The sequence below is a fragment of the Harpia harpyja genome, chromosome 5, assembly GCF_026419915.1.
Source record: "Harpia harpyja isolate bHarHar1 chromosome 5, bHarHar1 primary haplotype, whole genome shotgun sequence".
NCBI classification, from domain to species: Eukaryota; Metazoa; Chordata; class Aves; order Accipitriformes; family Accipitridae; genus Harpia; species Harpia harpyja.
Genome location: NC_068944.1, coordinates 32355496 through 32373379, shown reverse-complemented (window position 1 = coordinate 32373379; position 17884 = coordinate 32355496). Strand labels below are relative to the sequence as shown.

Below are 17884 nucleotides of genomic sequence, written 5' to 3'. Positions count from 1 at the left end.
AAATTCCCTGGTTTATTCTCTGTGAAACCCCACAAAAGTAAGGAATGCAAGTCAGGACTGAATTCAAATCCGTATGTTCTTAGACTCACAAGTGTCACTGTTAATTGTCTAAAATATGAATAGTACCTCAAAAATATAACTCTATTTCTGATCTTTTTCAAAGATAAGACACGGCAAATTGTTGTTTTTTTCCTACCCTGACAATGTGGGTTTGGTTCTTTAAAGCTCTGTTTTGTATGTTTGAGTTTTTCTTCCTCTCTTTTCATAACAGCTGCTTTTTTCTTTGCCTTGCTTCTGAGAACAGGCTATGCAATTTTTAGAAAATAAGTACTGCAAATGAATCATCAAATGATAGTAGTTAAGCTCCAGCCATTGTGGATGCTCCTACTAAGGGGGAGCACAAGGGTTTACTTAGGCACTCATACTGTATGGGTGGGTGACATTTGGAACGGGCTTTACATACTCAGGAGGTGCCTCTTCTACAGTTACTGCACATTAAGAGCGTTGTGCGGACGAGTGCAAAGCACAGGTGAGCATCGCTCATCGAGTTCATATACTTTTGGTCAACACAAGCTTCTGCAGAGCAATCAAAACCAAAATAACCAGAGGGGAAGGATACCGCCATCTGGAAAAGGCCCAGTGAAGTTACACCCTGGCTCCTCAGGAGCCTTGAAGGGGTGTGAACAGCAAGGTCACTGTTACTTTAACTAGGATTGCATGAAAGTAACGGATTCCTTTCAACCCCGCGATATCTTCTCATGGAAAGGGGATTGTAGAGACTTTCTGCAGCCACAAACCTCTCCTTGTATATTTTACAACCAAATCCCGTATCTGGATTTAGCTCAGCATAAGCTAACATAATCTTAAAGTCCTGGTGTATGCAGCAAAGCAAAAAAATCTTATTATGGCAGTAAAATCATGGCTGAGGTAAATATATTCAGTATCTCCACTTTCAGACATTTGTAACCTTCTGAAAAATACTGTCCTTTGGTCTAAGGATTTCACGTCTTGTCAGTCCAAAAGACTACTTAAAAACAAACAAGTAAAAATGTTTGCCAGTTATTTTTGATAATCTGAAATGCTCAGATAGGAAAATAAACTAGGAAATAAGTGTACAAGACATGGAAGGTCATAACTTGTTATTCAGCCTTGAGAAGCCTTCCCTCTGCAACAAGGGGCTAACTTGGTACTTGGATCATGCTAAACCACCTGTGATTGCCCACAGAGATTGCCGTGGCAAGTCAGCTCTAGTATCAGCTCTGAAAGTTTTCATTATGTCATTTTTTCCTACTTATGTTCAAGAAGTTACAAAGGAGGTGTATTGACAAAAAGAGAAGCATAGATCTAAATCTGACAAAACCAAATCATTACTTTTAGCAGCAGCCAGTGTTAATCAGGGATGCAGTAGTTAAATACCAAAGGAGACAAATTCATTTCACTGGTAAATAAAATAATGGATGGACTCCCACCTGTTTGGGATTTGAAGCCCTGCAGTGAGAAATGGGCTGACTTATTACTACTCCAATTACAAGTGGGAAACGCGTTTATCCTCAGTCAGCTCACTGAGAAGAAAAGAACAATTCTTGATGTTCAAAATATTCCCTCTTACCAAAACAAGTCACTTTGGGATTAATGCAGACATGGACCCCATGCCATTTGAAAGGGCCTCTGACCATTGCAATCCATGTTCTTAGGACTTTGACCTTCTCTTTGTTGTGTTTTTGTGATATGCTGTATAAATAATTCAAAAAAGGCTCCAGGATGCTGATTCCGTATCTTTTTTTTTTATTCTGTGTTATCATTGTCTCCACTACCCCGATATGCTAAGAAATCCAGTCACCCCACCTTTGCAGACATGCATGTATGTATATATTCAGGCATTTTTTTCCCTTCTCTGATGCATGTGCAGTTTGATCCTGCCCCAGCGCATGTGCTGGGTGCTTCACCTTTAATAGCTTCTTAGGGAACACACTCAGAGTCAGAGCAGATCCTCTCAGAAGTGAGTTCAGTGGAGCTATGTGAATTTGTGGAGCTGAGAATCTACTGCCTAGATTGTGTGTTACATATTCCTTTTGAATGAGAAGGCACAGGCTAGCTGTACTGCCTTCCATTTTGCTGTAAAGCCTTCTGGACTGGGGTAGTTTTTTGTTGCATTTTTTGATAACTGTTCCATGTATTTTCTTTTTAAAAGGGAGATTTAAAAATAGAATATTAAAAAAAATAATGGTAACAGTACAGTTACAAGTTACAAATGCTGCAGTTTTAGAAGCAACTGTTGTAGGTGCTTCTGCTGAGAATATATGCCAAATAGAAAAACACAATAGTTAAGAAGCTAGTTAATACAGATGCACAGACAGCATGGAGCAGAGCCTTATATATCAAAATCCAGCTAAACACCTTAATATATAATGACATTGATGATTCACAAATAGTATGAAAGTGGGTGCTACCACTTTCCAAAACAAAGTCACATTAAACACTCAGTTACTGCAAGGTAGGGGAGGATTGGCTTATTTAAAAACGAAAAAAAAGGAAAAAAGGAATAAACTGTGAAAAATAAGCTGTGAAAAAAATAGTAAAAGCCCTCTCAAAGTCTGAGCTTCCAGCCTCACTGCTCACGAAACATATGCTAACAAATGTTTTGATACTCAAGGACTGTGTATGACTGCATGCTGGAGCTTCAATTTAAACGCGTTAACAACATTTAATAACATTTCATAAATTATGTTCCAATCGCTGGTATGTTCTACCAAAACACAAGCAGAAGTACAAGGTAAAGCATAAAGAGCAAAAATATTCTTAATGAATTTTTAACCCCTTGTTAACAAAAGATTCATTAGACTTGGCCAAGCAGACAGCAAGAGGCCCAGGAAGTTTCACTGCTGTGAGGCTGCCAAAGACAAGGAAGTAATAAAAGAAACGCCTCTTCTTTTGGTTTGGGGCTTTGTGAACAAAGCAATAAATTTTTCTTAATTGCTGCATTTCAAGACTACCAGAAAAATGTAGATTGGCCCAGTATCTTATAGTCCTCAAGTGAAAATAGATGCATGAAGAGCTAACTACAACATGCAAGCTTTGCTGTCATTTCAGTGGAAAGAAGTTGATAAAAAGAAAAGCAAGGAAAGGAAAAATACCACCAAGAAAAACCAAACACCCTTTCCCCCCCCTCCCAAAGCCCTGTGAGAGCCATCCAACTGGATGCCAGTAATTTTGGATAACCAGATCTGATGAAACAAGTTTGTCTGTCTGTAGCTTAGCAAAGATAAGTGTGTTGGTATCAACAAACTGGGATGTAAATAGTAATACCAAAGGGATGACCGTCACTTTTTTCTCTCTGTTAGGCAGGACCATAGAGTCCGCTGAAAAAACCAGCATCAAATTCAAGTGCCCTGGACTTGGTTGGTTTCAGAATAGCTAACTCAGGAGTGCTAAAATCAGGTCCTATATCCCCACTCTCCTCCTTTGCATTCTGAACGAGGCAGTGTGCCACAGGACGCACTGCGCCAGTCAACACTTACACCTTTCAAGTATCACTGCTTGAGAAAAAGTGAAGTGTTTGTGGCAAATAAAACAGGAGGAAACCGACAGCCCACCTGCTTATGTCAAAGGAACGATATACCCACATCCTGCCCTCTGTGGTAAATCTGCATTTCCCCACCTGGCCAAAGGGGCAGCCACCCACGCGGTGCTGACTGCCTGCCTGCACACCACGGCTCCGCGGTTTCAATCTGCAGTACCATAGTGCATGAAATTAAAGCTTCTGGTCAGCTCCGGATAACCGTGACCATCTAGTAGATTTGGCAGCAGTTTTCAGCTCTCCTTCCATTGTGTAATTTCAAGGTCTTGCAAAACACATGTCAGTGTATGTAAGGGAAATTTGGGTTTCAAGGTCAAATCTTCTCAACAGCTGAGTAGTAAGATGAGATTGACTCATAGGCATAAAGTCTGCCATGAAAGACAACTTCGTTTTTAAACATTTTTCCTCAGTTTTGAGCAGCAAATGGCATAGGGATATGGGACTACTAAGGTTTCAGCTAGTGTTATATTATTTCTGTTTCTTTTTTTCTTCCCAAACTCCCATATTTTCCTAAGCCATGTCTTTAATTGGATGTTCAGACTAATGTGAGAGATGTATTAAAAATATATAAACAGTAGGATCATCAGAGTATAAGCAAAATGGTAGATTTTAGAAATATTCCCTGCTAAAATTTCAACTGTTAAATGTGTTTTGGTAGGCAAAGAAGACTCTGCAGCTTTTTTAAACACAAGGAAATCCAAAGGATTACATCAAATCATGTTACAGACACTGACAGATACAGGCTTTCAAGCAAAACAGCTGTCGTTAAAGCTCCTGTGACTGCTTAGAATACATTGCTACAGTCTCCTAAAAAACAAAACCACGGGGGAAAAAAAGAGTACCTTTAATCTATACTTTAGCTTCAGAACAGAGATGCAGCTCCATGTTTCTTCCTTTTCCTACAAATAAACAAAAGCAATATGAACCATTTCTATGCCTGTGGTGATCAGCAAGGGCCAAAAAGCCACAATATGGCCTCCCGCAAGTATACCTCTCTTAGCAGTGACCGCAATCTCAGACATACCTTCCTTGGACTGCACTTACTGCTATGTGTCCATATTCATTTTATTTAACATTAAGGTCTTCCAGATACAACAAAACTTCCTACCTTCCAAACATTCGCACTACTTGAAATGAAGACTGTGAGCACTGGGTAAGAAGCCTGAAACAGCATCCGGTATCAATACAGCTGCTAAAATGCTGTTGTGTCATTCCTTTCCTCAGGCGCTCATATAAGCTGTCCCTGCACATCTCCTAGGGCAACAGCAGCCTGCCACAGCCACCAAGGTTTGTGTTGTTCTGTGTGACAACTAGTGCAAATTATTTACTGAGATAATTTGCATGCTCATATGACACCCATGGTCAATGTGCAGCAGTGGCTGAGATAAGACAGAGTTGCTTAAATCCAAGTGCCACTGGCAGAAGGGGAAGGGAGATGCTTGGGCTTGTAGAGGAGAGCACACACAAGAGCAGCTCCATGCTGGGGAGGGAGGGAGGGAGGGAGGGAGGGAGGGAGGGAGGCCAGCATGCGGGCTGGGCTGACTGTTCTATGGGATGAAAAGCTGAAAAGACAAGAAACCCGTTGGGTCCAGGACACACATAGACGTGACTGAAGGTCACAGAGAACTACCTAGAAGGAAGCGTCACCTCTAAACCAGCCTTTTTGCTGAATTTTTGATTACCCTCATGGCCTGAAGGTGACCAACTTTGATCCAATGTTCATGCCATTATATGGCACAGGAAGGACGACACAGCTAATGATTTTTCTAAGCCTCAGCTCTCAAAAACATCGTTCAGGCCTAGTGTAATCTATCCCTACGTTAGAATAACAGGGTTGCCAACTTGCATAGTTCCCAATTTTATTTATGGCATAATACTTGCACAGAAATACAGACAAATACATATTAATGCCTTTAAAAGTAGTTTTCACAGGAAATGCAAGACAGATCTAGCTGTACACGTCTTAAACCTTCCCTGTTCATATCCTGCCCAGAGAATCAGAGTCATTTATTGGGAAGTCTGTGCCTTTTCTCTCTGCCCCCCCAAGGTCAGTATCCTCAAAGCCTTTCTTCTAGTCCTTCCATCTGGCTACTTGGTGAACTCCAGAGGCATTTGCATTGATGGCGCAGGACTTAGCACTAGATCTGTCATATATGGTTAAGCTGCTGCTGGGCTAAGCTCCCTTTTTTATCCTGAGTGGTATTTTCTCTTTGAACTTTAGGAATTTATATGGTGTTTTATCCTTTCAAGTATCTCTACAAATTCTTCATAGGATCTACAGCATAGGCAGCGCCTTTTTATGACAGAAAGACACAGTAGGTTTCCATGCTTTGCAGTCACTGTAATATAGCCCGCTGCTTCACTAAGCCCACTAACATTACATTAATTATTTGGAACAGAGCTTATGGTAAAGAAGTCGTGGTCGTTTGTTCTGATAGTCAAGCACACCATCAAAAGTCTGACTGCCTACAACAAATCAAGAGAGTTTTATAATGCCCTACTACACGCTTTCATGTGTTGAAAGAAAAAAAAAAAAAAAGCCACAAATTGTGCAGGAATAATTATCTTTCTGCTAGCTTGTTTTTAAAAGTAAGATAGGTAACATTTAAGTGTAAATGCAAATAGCAATGACAATATGGGGCTCCTAGCATATCAGAAATGTAGCATTCCCTGTGGAAATATAGAAGAGCATTGCAATGGGACAAATGAAATATACCCTTCAGCAAAACATGAAGGTATTCTACCTATTCTTTTACCTAAGAAGGATGACTGGCTAATCCTTGGTACAGAGAAATGTACTAAGTAGGTGCATTTTAAGTTATTAATCTTGTACAACAGTTATTGTGTATCTTTTCTGCGCAAAAAAGTTTCATGCAGTTGTCTATAACAATTTCGGTCTTAATATGACTAGATTAAATAGGGGTCAGGAAGGAAAAATTAGCCAAGTGCCTCTTAGGGTAGACTGATACAGTGTTCACAAACACTGATTGCTTTTAAATCTTCTGTCTAGAGAAACAGGGACTACAAAAGTAATACCTCTAGTATTACAGTATTTGACAGTATGTATCACCTTTCTCTGCAGAAGGTTATACAGAGCAGGGCGTGATGCAGTTCAACTTCCAATGTGCCTGTCTGCAGGCTTAAAACATACTTACTTCCCTCTTTTCAGTGCCGGGACTTAACTGAGGACAAATATATTCCAACCTCAGCAGACTCAGTAATAAAAAGGAAATCAGTGTCCTGTCCGTTGGCATAAACAGATACAGCTTGACCCTGCTACTGCTAACATTGGTCTTCACCCCGTAAAGATCATCTCATGTGAGTTCCTCACGTAAGTAGTCCCGTAAGGTCAAATGAGACCCTTTTCCCAAAGAAGCCTGTGCAAGAGGAGTCCTGCTCTGTCATATTAAGAGAAAAGGAGCTTAGCTGGAGCATGTACTAATTTTCATTAACACAGTACAGTCCTTTTCATCTGATGCTCTGGATGTTTTTTTCTCTTTTCCTTGCTCTCCTTCCTTTCTACTGGTTTCAGTTCTTTTTTTCTTCCTTCTTTCTTTCTACCCTTCCCTTTTGCATTGTTTTCATTCTCCTTTGCGTACCATTTTTCTCCATCCCACTTTCCCCTTTTAACAACCCTCCTCCTCCATCCTGTTTTCTTTCCTTTTGCCCTCTCCCAGTCCTTTGGAGGACTGCACCTGTGTTTTTCTAATAGTCCTGCCAGAAGCAGCTGAATGCAGATGATAAGAAAACTGATAAAAACCACTTGAAACTTAAGGGCTATGTTCCCCCTAGCCTGCACAAAGGGGAATGGTAGATGTGGGCTAAGGAAACAGGGATTAAATGAGTCAAAACTTGCACAATTCCCACACAGGGGATTTGAATTTCTGTAGTTCCCATTAACTAGTGCACACAACCATTAAACTGCTTGTTCTGCTTATTATTTAAGAAGGGAAAAAATGAGCAGAGTCACATGGTAAACACATCTGAAAGACTAAAAGAAGAATAAAAAGTTAATGAAAGCATGTGCACGTCAGACATTATACTCAGACCAAAACACATCCTTCCATTTGACATTCGGAATGCACCAGAAATACCGTTATCATTTCCATAACGAGAGCAAATACTTGCTTCTGAAACCTACAGGAGTTTTTCATCATCTTTTGAAATCTGGGTCCTAAGAAATTACCTCATTATTCCCCCTCTTCAAAACAGTCCTTTCATCGTATCCATTTTGGATGCCTAGCCAGGTAGGTCAGCCCCCACCAAAAGCCTCGTCCCATCCTTTAAGTCAAAACACACTCCCTAGGCCTTCTGGCACATTTAACATGCTGGCTTGCAAAATTTCTCTGTGCACTGTGTGCACTTAGAAGCCAGCAACTGCAGTACTTGATTTGGGAGTCACACAGACAGCTGCCATATCTTCAGGTAAAGCGTAAAGGGATTACATTAGATCTGGTAAATATAATTTATTTCCAGGATTTGAGAAAAGATTTTTCTTATCCCAATAATTCCTGCTAATCTAACTTAAGGATCCTAGAGACACAAAGCTGAATCTCTACTTTTATACTGAGGGTACCCAGAGCTCATTACAGATTTTTCCAAAAATCATAGATCCCTGGTTTGCCCTATCAGGTAAAGGAAAACTGTGTCCACAGACCTTCCAGAATTGTAAGAAGAGCCCGAGGCAATTTCCAGCTGGGTATGCGATGCTATTCATCCTGCAATCTACTAGTACTTTCTCCTAGCAGGGAGAGCTGGACCTTCAATGAAGATACCTGTGTGCCCTGAGACAGCAAGGCCAGGCAATTCTCCAGCACCATATTGATAAAATTAGGGAAATGGGCTCAAAGGAAATGGGCTTCTGCAATCAAATCCCTCTGTAGACAAGTTCAAGTCACCTAGCTTTTCTATGTTCCTTCTGTAGAGATGCAACTAATGTTGGGTCTTCAAAAGACTTACGAGTGTTTAATTATCAATTATCATATGGCCTGCATGCATGTTACCTGACTGCCATCCATGGAAGGGGTTTAACATTTACTCACTAGCTAACTACACACAAAGATTTTGGAAGCTACGACCCATAGAGAAAGTTTTGTTATGTTCTGTACTGGTAACTGATTTCCATGCAACTCTTGCTCAGTGAAGTATTTCATACTTCAAAACATAATTCAAAACAAAAAGCGTGGCATGCACAGATTTCCACTGATCTCAAGCTGTACTAGTAAATGTGTTGGTAGAATACGAGCTGGTAGCAAGCTTCAAGTGGTTTGTAAGGGTATTCACTGCAGTAAAGTGTCATTTTCCACATTCCCAGTTGTAGTAACAAGAGTGCCTGGATTCAAAAGACTAAATAGCCTCCTTTGTTTATTATATAATCTGCAAAAATGCAAGCAGAGAGCAACAAGGAAAGAACAGATCCTTCCTCCGAGCACTCTGACATGCCCCCTCCCCGAAAGAAGTCTCTCTTCAGGCTCATCACTTTAGTACTCAGCCTTTTGCTTTGGCAACTTTTTTCAAATTGCAAAGATCCCGATTTATTATGCCCATACATACAATTATCTACATCTACACGTATGTATATGCTTTGCTGGCTGCCCACATTCAGGCCCATCTGTTAGGCTGGCACTCTGCCCACCAAGAAGTTGGTCGGTCCATTTCACTAAAGCATAACTGTCAAGCCGTGATGGGCTTTGGTGGGCAGCCAAGAGCCCTTCTTTCTCCAGGGAGGCAAGCCTCCCAGCGCAACTCAAGTTTGTGTTGCACACCACATGACCACGCTCATTGACAGGCATGCCAAAGCAAAGAAGATTTCAAAGAGGAAAGAAAAGAGGAAAGCTGACTGGTACTTCAGCCTGTGATCAAGACCTACTTTGTGGCGGTGATTATGGTGGACAATGCTTCTGTGGCTAAGCACAGGCCAAACCATCATTTAACTTTAACTCTGGCACCAACCAAGTACAACAGCACAATTGTGAGAAAACTCAATAGATGTAAATAGCCACTACACACTCTGCAAGGCATAAGGGCATATACAAACGGCCTGCAAAAGGCAGCTCCTTTTGCTCATGTACAGACTTGGTGAGGAACTGTATTTGCCCACGAACCAGGGTGAAGATCAGAACAACATGCATCAGGTCGTCAATTCAGCTCAGATCCTTCCAGAAAGATTGTCCTACCATGTTGCTCACATTGTTCTCTCTTACATTTCTGATTAAAGCTGATCTTTCCTCTTCTCCTTGCACTGTTTCACCTTCATCACTTGAAGACAGAGGTGGGTTGTGGTTTACTTTTGGGTTTTAATCTTTTAATGGTAATAGCCACATTCCAGAAAACATTGTGTCATCTTCTACTTTTCTTTTTCTCCAGTCCCCTGTGGACCCAGCCACTAGGAGGCTGCTTTGGGACCACTCATGTGGCTCTTCCCCCTGCATGGAGCCAGCTCACCCATCCTGCCTGGTGTCAAGTGTGGTGCAAACATAGTCCCACCTTCCTGCACAAACCAAGATGAACAGTTCAACGTGGTCTCACTGTTCAACGGATCCATTCACCCATAAGAATGACAAGCAAATTTTGGCACTAAATCAGCAGCTCCTCTCTTCCCCAGGAAAGCCAAAGGGCAAAAATATATCAGGCTTTTATTTAAACCAACGTGGTCAAACTTCATTGTGGAGGAGTTTTACCAGTTAAACAGGCCTCAGCTCACACCCGCCCTGTGAGGAGTCTGCGACCAGGAATAAGTTCCAGCTGAACTTTTGAAAAGCCGTTGATAACACTGAAAGATTTCTGTTCCCCTGTTAATTTTCATCATGTCAGAAAAATCTTACGTTATGATTCTTACATCACAAAACAGTTTATAGAAGTCGCTGTCACATCACATTTTAATTGCTGTTACCTCTTTAGACAACAAAGCCCAGGCAGAGCTTGTCAGCACCAAGAGAAAAGAAAATGAAGTATGCTTCTGAAGTCTGAATTTCATTTTAAGCAAAATAAGCAGAGGCATCCAGACCACTACATGAGGAAATTCCACATGAATCTTCTACTTCATTTTTGTAGCTCTCCACCCCTGGCTCTTCTGACATCTCTTCTAGCTAAGAAGATTAAAAAAGTCCAAATCATTTGAGATACTGCATTGCTTCTTGGCATCAATCTGGTAGAGGATTTAACTGAAAAGAGCCTTTATTTTTGTACTTTGTACATTATAGGATGGAATTCTGTTAAGTTGTAATCTCTTTTGAACAATTATAAAAATCTCTGTATTTCCCTTTACAGGCTATTCTGGCCTCACAGAGCATCCTTATACAAATGCAGCCTCTGCACAATAAAAGATACAGGATTTCCCTCTGGGTCCTTTTGGCATACACACAGGTATGTGAACTGTCAGTGGTACTTCTCATATAATCAGTATAAATATAGTGGATACAGGAGGAGACGATGACATCACACAGTTAATGGTAAAGTTTTGAATAGCACACAGGAACAACATAAAATAATTATATTCCCTAGCAGGAGTTGTAGCTATGCCGTGGATAGGTAGTACTGTTGCAATCTCTTTTTCTCTTCACTGTGAGGAAGAAAATACACCAGGGCTAGACTTATGTCATTATAAATGAGAGAAGGATTTAGCCCATACATTTCAGTCCTGGCTATCTTAAGTAGTGGGGCAAAACCCTGGCTCTGCTGAAGTCAACAGCAAAATGCTATTGATTTCCAGGGGGCATGATAGCACCTTGAGAATTCATGATGTTCCAATTCTACGCTAACTAAACCCAAACAAGAGGTATTTGAAAGCTTTTCTTAGATCTCTATCTCTCTAGAGTTGAGATGGGTTTCTCTGGAGATTTCCAGTTCTGGTATCACTTTCTTCATCAGCGCAACTAGTCTCACGTTTTTTGATCTCCACATCAGGACACAAAGGCCACAGAAGTTTCCAAGTTTGTGCAAGTGGCTTGGCATTTCATCTCAGTTGCTGAGACTACTAAACCCTCTGCTCCCTGCGTTGATTTCTGCACGTGACATTCTAGATATGTATACAGCTAGAGAGTACAACAGGTATATCTGATATCTTAAAGACAAATAAAGCATTTACACTTTAATTGGAATCGGTATGATTTAGATCTAAATTGGCACATCTTTCCTGCATGTTTTCCGATATGTCTTTATTGCAACAGTTTCCCAACTTAAGGCTACGTGAGAAGACAGAAGCTTTTTTTGCAAGACCATTAACACACACACACCCCCACCCCAAAACCAGTGCTAACATCTGTGGTGATCACAAAATGGTGACTGGATACGTTCATGAGATGTAAAAATATACAGATCAATAATGTTCTGTTACAAATTTCAAATAAAAACCTCATGCATTTTTTTCCAAACACAGTCTCTCTAGTAGCTTTTGTAATGAAGTAGGAGAGACAGCCATTGCATTACACTCTTCCAGGCTATTCCGATTGCCCCCCTACACATTTGGCCCCCCAGCACCCCTCCCTGTTTTCAACAAAAGTGTCATTCTTGCACTGTTTGTGTAAGTGGACAGAATTTTGAGCATCTGCTCCCAAATTATTATAAATCAAGGAACTTTCATGCTCCGTTAGCTTGAGAAGATGGTGTTATTAATGATCACTATTCAAGGAAGTTCAGCGTGTCTAAGTGAAGACGTCTCTGATGTAAGGCTTTGTTTTGTTTCCGAAAACAGCTGAGTGAGCCATCTTCATTCTCACTGTTTAACATATTTCTGAGGCTACCACCTCTGAGAAATTTCAATTATTTTCCTTAGCTTAGCAGTAACATCAGCTTCCTCTGGAACCAGAAACAACACTGTCATTCCACAGCAACTCTCATAAAAGTCATCTGGCGTAGACAAATATTGGGGCCTGTGAAGATGCAAAGCTGCTTTTACAACTCTACTCATTATCCAGTTTCAGAAGTCTGAAAAAGCTGGTACAAATCTACAACGCAGAAAGTGAAAATGTAAGTGTTAGGTCACATTACTACTGGATTTGAAACAATGCAAGAAATGAACGTGCACGGCCAGGCAGACCCGATTTGCTCAGCAAGTTAATACACTGTGATTTCCCACGTGATCCTAACCAACAGCCTTTCATTTCAATAGAAGCAGGACCAACTCTGCAAAGAAAAGGCATCCCAGAGTCAGAGGACTGATTATGTGAGTCTTCTGCCTGCTAGTTACTTGCCTAGGTGCACAATGAGTGCAATGCACCCCGTGGGTGAATACCACATAATACCAAATTTAAAGATAAGAGGTCTGACTCATCACTCCATTGCACCAGTTTTGTGCCTACGGGGCTCCATGTTCTTCCATGGTGACTCAGTCCCAAGACTCCCCTCTCTCCAGGAAAAACATGACAAGTCATGCAGTACATGTCAGACTTACCCATCAACTATAATCCCCATTTGCACGGCAAAACTAATTGGAATGTAACTTTCCATACCACTTAGATTTTGCTGTTATACCCAGAGATAGGAACATATATAATTAATGTAAAGAGCAGCAGTTTAAAACACAGTTATTAGAATTAACCCTGTGACACCTGGCAACACACTTAAGGAGCCCTGTTTAAGAAAACAGTCCTTGACAAATGTTAACAGTGTGAATACGTGCAAGCTAAGATCAACAGCACAGAATTAAGGAGAAGGAGATTAGTCACTGGAACAAAAAGTTTCTCCGGAATAGTTCTCATTCCAGGATTGCTGCCTTCACTTTCCTAACCCAAAGCTGCCGAAAGAGAAGAAAGAAACTTTTTGGACAACTGTAAGATAGGCATTGACTATTCCTTCTCAAAGGACACGCTGTGTTTATGACAGCTATTTTTGCCTTTCAGCTATATAAATATAAAACACCATGAGGCCGATTTTCTTCTCACAGTTTCATGTCAGTACATATTCATTGATTTCAGTGCAATTACATCTGATTTGCCTGGCATGGAAGTTAGACAGATCAGTGCTGACCCTTATAGGCAATTCTGAATACACTTACGTTGGGCAAAATGGATAGGAGGAGATAATCTATTCTACAGTCTCTGACAGCATACAACTGTAGAAATCAAGGAAATCATTAATGAAGGACTAAGTCTTCAAAAGCCAAACAAACAAACAAAAAAATCCATCCTTCACCTTCCTCTAAACCTTAATAGATTGCCATCCAGCAGTTTACCATAATGTACTTTGCAGGGTTTTTTTCTGGTTTTTCATTGTTGGATCAGTAGGTTACCCTAGCATGCAGAGATCACAACCACACATTTGTTTTCAGGGTTGGGTCCTGAGGTACTTCCCAGAGAGAGCTGAATCTGCCATGTTTGAGCCTGCACAGTTTAGTATCCTGGGCATCAGTGCACACAACCAGTAACACACCGAAAACTGCTTGTGGAAATGATTACACACCATTGAGGAGCCACATATACTGAGTATTACACGCATTAATTACCCACCTGCCTGCGATCACAGTGTGCACACATATATAACTTTGTATTAGTACTACCACTGCAAGACTACAGCACCTCATTCTGATTACAGTTATATCTCATGGAGAGGTCAAGTCAGGAGCTGATATTTTATGTGTGACTTTTTATAGGAAGGAAAGATTTATTTTTAGGCATGCAGTTCTTTGAATTTTAACTTTGTCTTGTGATAAAGAAAAAAAAATCCACATAAAACCACAAAGACATCTAGTGCATTAAATACCAACTTTGAATAAATACAGGAATTTGACTGGTGACTGCAACAGGAGGGTGAAATCCAAAAATGTGTCAGTAGGATCGTTCTCTTTCGAGGAGCAATATAAAGACATGAACTTAAAATAGACATGGCATTGGCTTTTATCTCTCATGCTCACTTACCCTTTGACAATCAGAAACCAGCATGACTTAAAAATCTAGCACTCGCTACTGTCTAGTTGCCATCATTTTATTAGCGCATAGATGTCCGGTTGTGTGCGCGTTCATAGGTGTGAGAGACAACCTGATGTTCAGGTAAAAGTTACAGAAACAGGTCCATAGCTGTGATAGGGTTAAACCACAGAATCTGTGCCTTTACCCCCCCATTGTTATTAAACTACTTCTATAGCCCAACAACAAGGGGAAGAGCAGAGGTACAGCGTTCAGAAGTGAACACTAGTTACAAAACTTTGAACATGACACAATATATTGAATGTCTACAAGCACCAAGTTTGCAATACTGCTTCTTCCTTGGGGAACCTCTCATTTTGACATCTTCTGGGTTACCAGTTACTGTCGAGGATTATCAGACAACATTGATTTCCACCAACATTTAAAGTACTACCTAAAACATCGCCCATGCCGGGAAGCGGATCCAGTGAATCAGTACCAGATTCAGCTGACCACCGCAGTCGCCAGCAATATTTAATTTTAGGTGGTAGCTACTCCTCAGCATGGGAGTGTAGTACAAGCTAGTTTGGCTGCGATGACTAAGATTTTCACTGCCAATTACCAAACTTTGCCAACGAGTCGGCGAACGCACAGGTAAAGGCGGCGCTGCTGCGTTACGGGGCGCCGTCCTTTCGTCCCTTTTCCCTCAGCCGGCTGTAAGACGTGACAGCAGCCGAGCAGGGACAGCCGGGAACCCACCGAGTCCCCTTCTTTGTGCCGAGGGACCCACGGACCTGCTGCACGGAGCGGCTGGGTGGGTCGCTGGGAGATAGCCCGCCCCTGTCACACGCCTGTGCACGCTCACCCACACCTGCCAGGACACGGAGCGCCTCAGCAGGCAGCGCGAACCCGCCCTGAGGACAAGCGGGAGCGCGGTACGACCCCACCGGGGGCAGCCACGGCGGGTAGGGGATCGGGGGGAAGGCGGGGGGGGGGGGGGGGCCGGGCTGGCGTCCGCCGGCCCGCCCCCCCCCCCCGTCTTCCCCCCGATCCCCCCCCCCCGGACACAGGCTCCCCCGCGGCGCTGAAGGGGGGGAACCCCGGGTGCCCCCCGCCCGCTGCCCCACACAGGTAAAGGGCAACAGGCGGCGCCCCCCACCCGGCACCACGCACCCGCTGCCCCGGCCGGGATCGCTACCTCAGGAAGGCTCTGTGAGCTCCCGCCGCCGCCGCCGCCTGCTACCCGCCGCCGGGGAGGATCAGCTGATATTTACCTGTGAGGTAATGCACGCTCCGTAAGGTCACCGTGCACCCGCCGGCACACGGTGCCAGGCAGGAGGGACGCCGGGAGCGGGAGTCGTTCCTCCTCCTCCTCCTCCTCCTCCTCCTCCGCCGGCGCCGCCGCCGCCGCCGCCGCCGCCGCCGCCGCCGCCACCACCACCGCCGCCGCCGCCGCCGCGCACGGCGCCGGAGCGGGGCGGCCGCGCCGCGCAGAGGCAGAGGCGGCCGCTGCCGCTGCAGCTCCTGGCACATGCTGCAGGTGTCAGCGCAGGAGCTGCCCCGCCGCCCGCCCGCCGCGCCCGCCCCCCCCCTCGCTGCGCATGCGCGTCCGCCCCACCGCGCCGGCGCGAAGCTTCTGCGCCGGCGCCCTGCCGTGGCTGAAGCCGCCGCGAAGCCGTTGCCCGGCTCCGGCGCTCCCCTCGGGGGGCGCTTCCCCGCCAGCACCGCCGCGCGCGTGGGGGCGGGGGGGCAGCAGGAGGGATGACGTAGTGGGGTGTGAGGCAGGGGCGAGGCCAGGCGGCGGGCGGGGGCCGCGGGGCGGCAGCCCCCTCCGCCCCGCCCCGAGCTCCCCGGTGGGGCGCGGCTCTGGGGCGGGGGGGGGGATGCGGGCGCGACCCCCCCCGCCCTCCCGGGGTGGCGGGCGGGCCAGAGGAGCGGCGGGGCGGGCGGACGGGAGGGATGATGTCATCCTCTTCTGCCGGAGCGGGGCGGGGCGGCGGCGGGTCTCCCCGGGGGCGGGCGGGGGGCACCGACACGTGTGAAACCTCTGACGCTGAGAAACCCGCACGCTGGGAAACGCGGTTCTCCCGGGGGGGAGTGCCGCGGCCGGTGCGGGGGGCGATCGCTCCGTCCGTGCCGCAGCCGCGGGGCGCGGCGGGTGCGCTCGGGCTGGGAGAAAGCGTCCTAAAGGCGGGCGGTGGTCCGGCGAGCCGTGTTCCGTACGCGCAGGAAGCCCCCCGCCACGGTCGGTCCTCGCCAGCCCGGCGCCTAAGCGGCGGGGCGCAGAGGTGACCGCAACTTGCGCACCGTCACATAGGGCGCGGTGACGTATTGGAGAAAGAACATTTTTATTTATGCCACCGTTAAAGCCTTTCCTCGGGGTTTGGATTCTGCAGGCGTGAGGGGCTGTGTACGTGCTGGGCTGTAACACGGCTCGCTGCTGAGCCGGGGGGGGGGGGAGCCTTCCGTGCGCAGGAGGTAGCCCGGCTATAGAAAGGGACGAACAACAAAAGCTTCTGCTGATCCTGCGGCTCTCAAAATTAGCACGTTTAGGTCTGGTGAAGGAATTGAATTGTCTCTAGTGCCAAAGTTGTGTGACCCGCTTTTTTCCCAGCTCTGGTCAGATAAACCATGGGGATTAACCACGTAGGCTTAACACGCAGGTACCCGAGAAGAAAATTCAGCATGTCTCGGAGAAGCAGCCTCATGTTTTGTTTCATCCATCACGTATTACCCGAAAATAAGGAGACCCTTTTTTTGCATTGGAAATGCAATGCACAGTCTTTCAAACAACAGAATTTGGAAGTTGGGTGGGTTTTTTTCTCTTCAGCTTTTGTGAATTTTCCCATCCACTTACGAAAACAATTAACAGTATGTGTAACCATTCAGCCACAATACTTAACCTTGAGCTCGGATAACACTTAAGGGTCCGGATCCTGCTCATCACATGGTGCCAGGAGGGCTGAAGGCTTTTGGGGTGCTGCTGCATCGGTCCTGTGTCGTGACTGATGCTTTGACTAATCTGAAAACAACGTGAGGAGACCCCAGCTCTGACTGGGGAAAAGAAGCAGAAAAGTGAAAAGGGGGGAGGTTTGATCATGCTGGAGGCTCAAGTGTGCCTTGTTAGATGGCTAGGGCATTACACTATCCAACTGCATGCAAGTATTTTCGAATCTAATAATCCTCATCTAAAAAGCAGCCTGAGGGGTTGAGCACGGGAGAAAGGCATTGCACAGACAAGGCTGGATTCTCACACCGATGCCCTGTTACACCACTTTGCAGTTACTGGCCTCCTAGCCCTGCTGAAGCAGTGGGAAACAGAGGTGAGAAGAGGATGAGAATGCGATTCAGGCGTCGTAGATACCACAGAGAGTGGCCTGATGGTACCTTCTGGCTTGGTAAGATGGACCAGAAACGTGGGAGGGATGGAGCGCGTAAGAGGTGACAAAACACCTGAAGTAAGGTG

General features: G+C 44.7%; 1 protein-coding gene across 4 annotated transcripts in view; it reads right to left on the bottom strand.

Annotated features, from left to right (window-relative positions):
* The window catches only part of DTNA (dystrobrevin alpha), a 232415-nt gene extending 216591 nt beyond the window's left edge, over positions 1–15824 (bottom strand). For 2 of the 4 annotated variants that reach the window (XM_052786883.1, XM_052786884.1), the window contains exons 1-2: positions 15693–15824; positions 4420–4476 (exon numbers count right to left, since the gene is read on the bottom strand). The gene's annotated coding sequence lies outside the window, so the exon portion shown is untranslated. The remainder of the gene's footprint in view (positions 1–4419; positions 4477–15692) is intronic. The other 2 variants (XM_052786881.1, XM_052786880.1) reach the window with 1 other exon arrangement.
* Positions 15825–17884: the final 2060 nt, after the last annotated feature.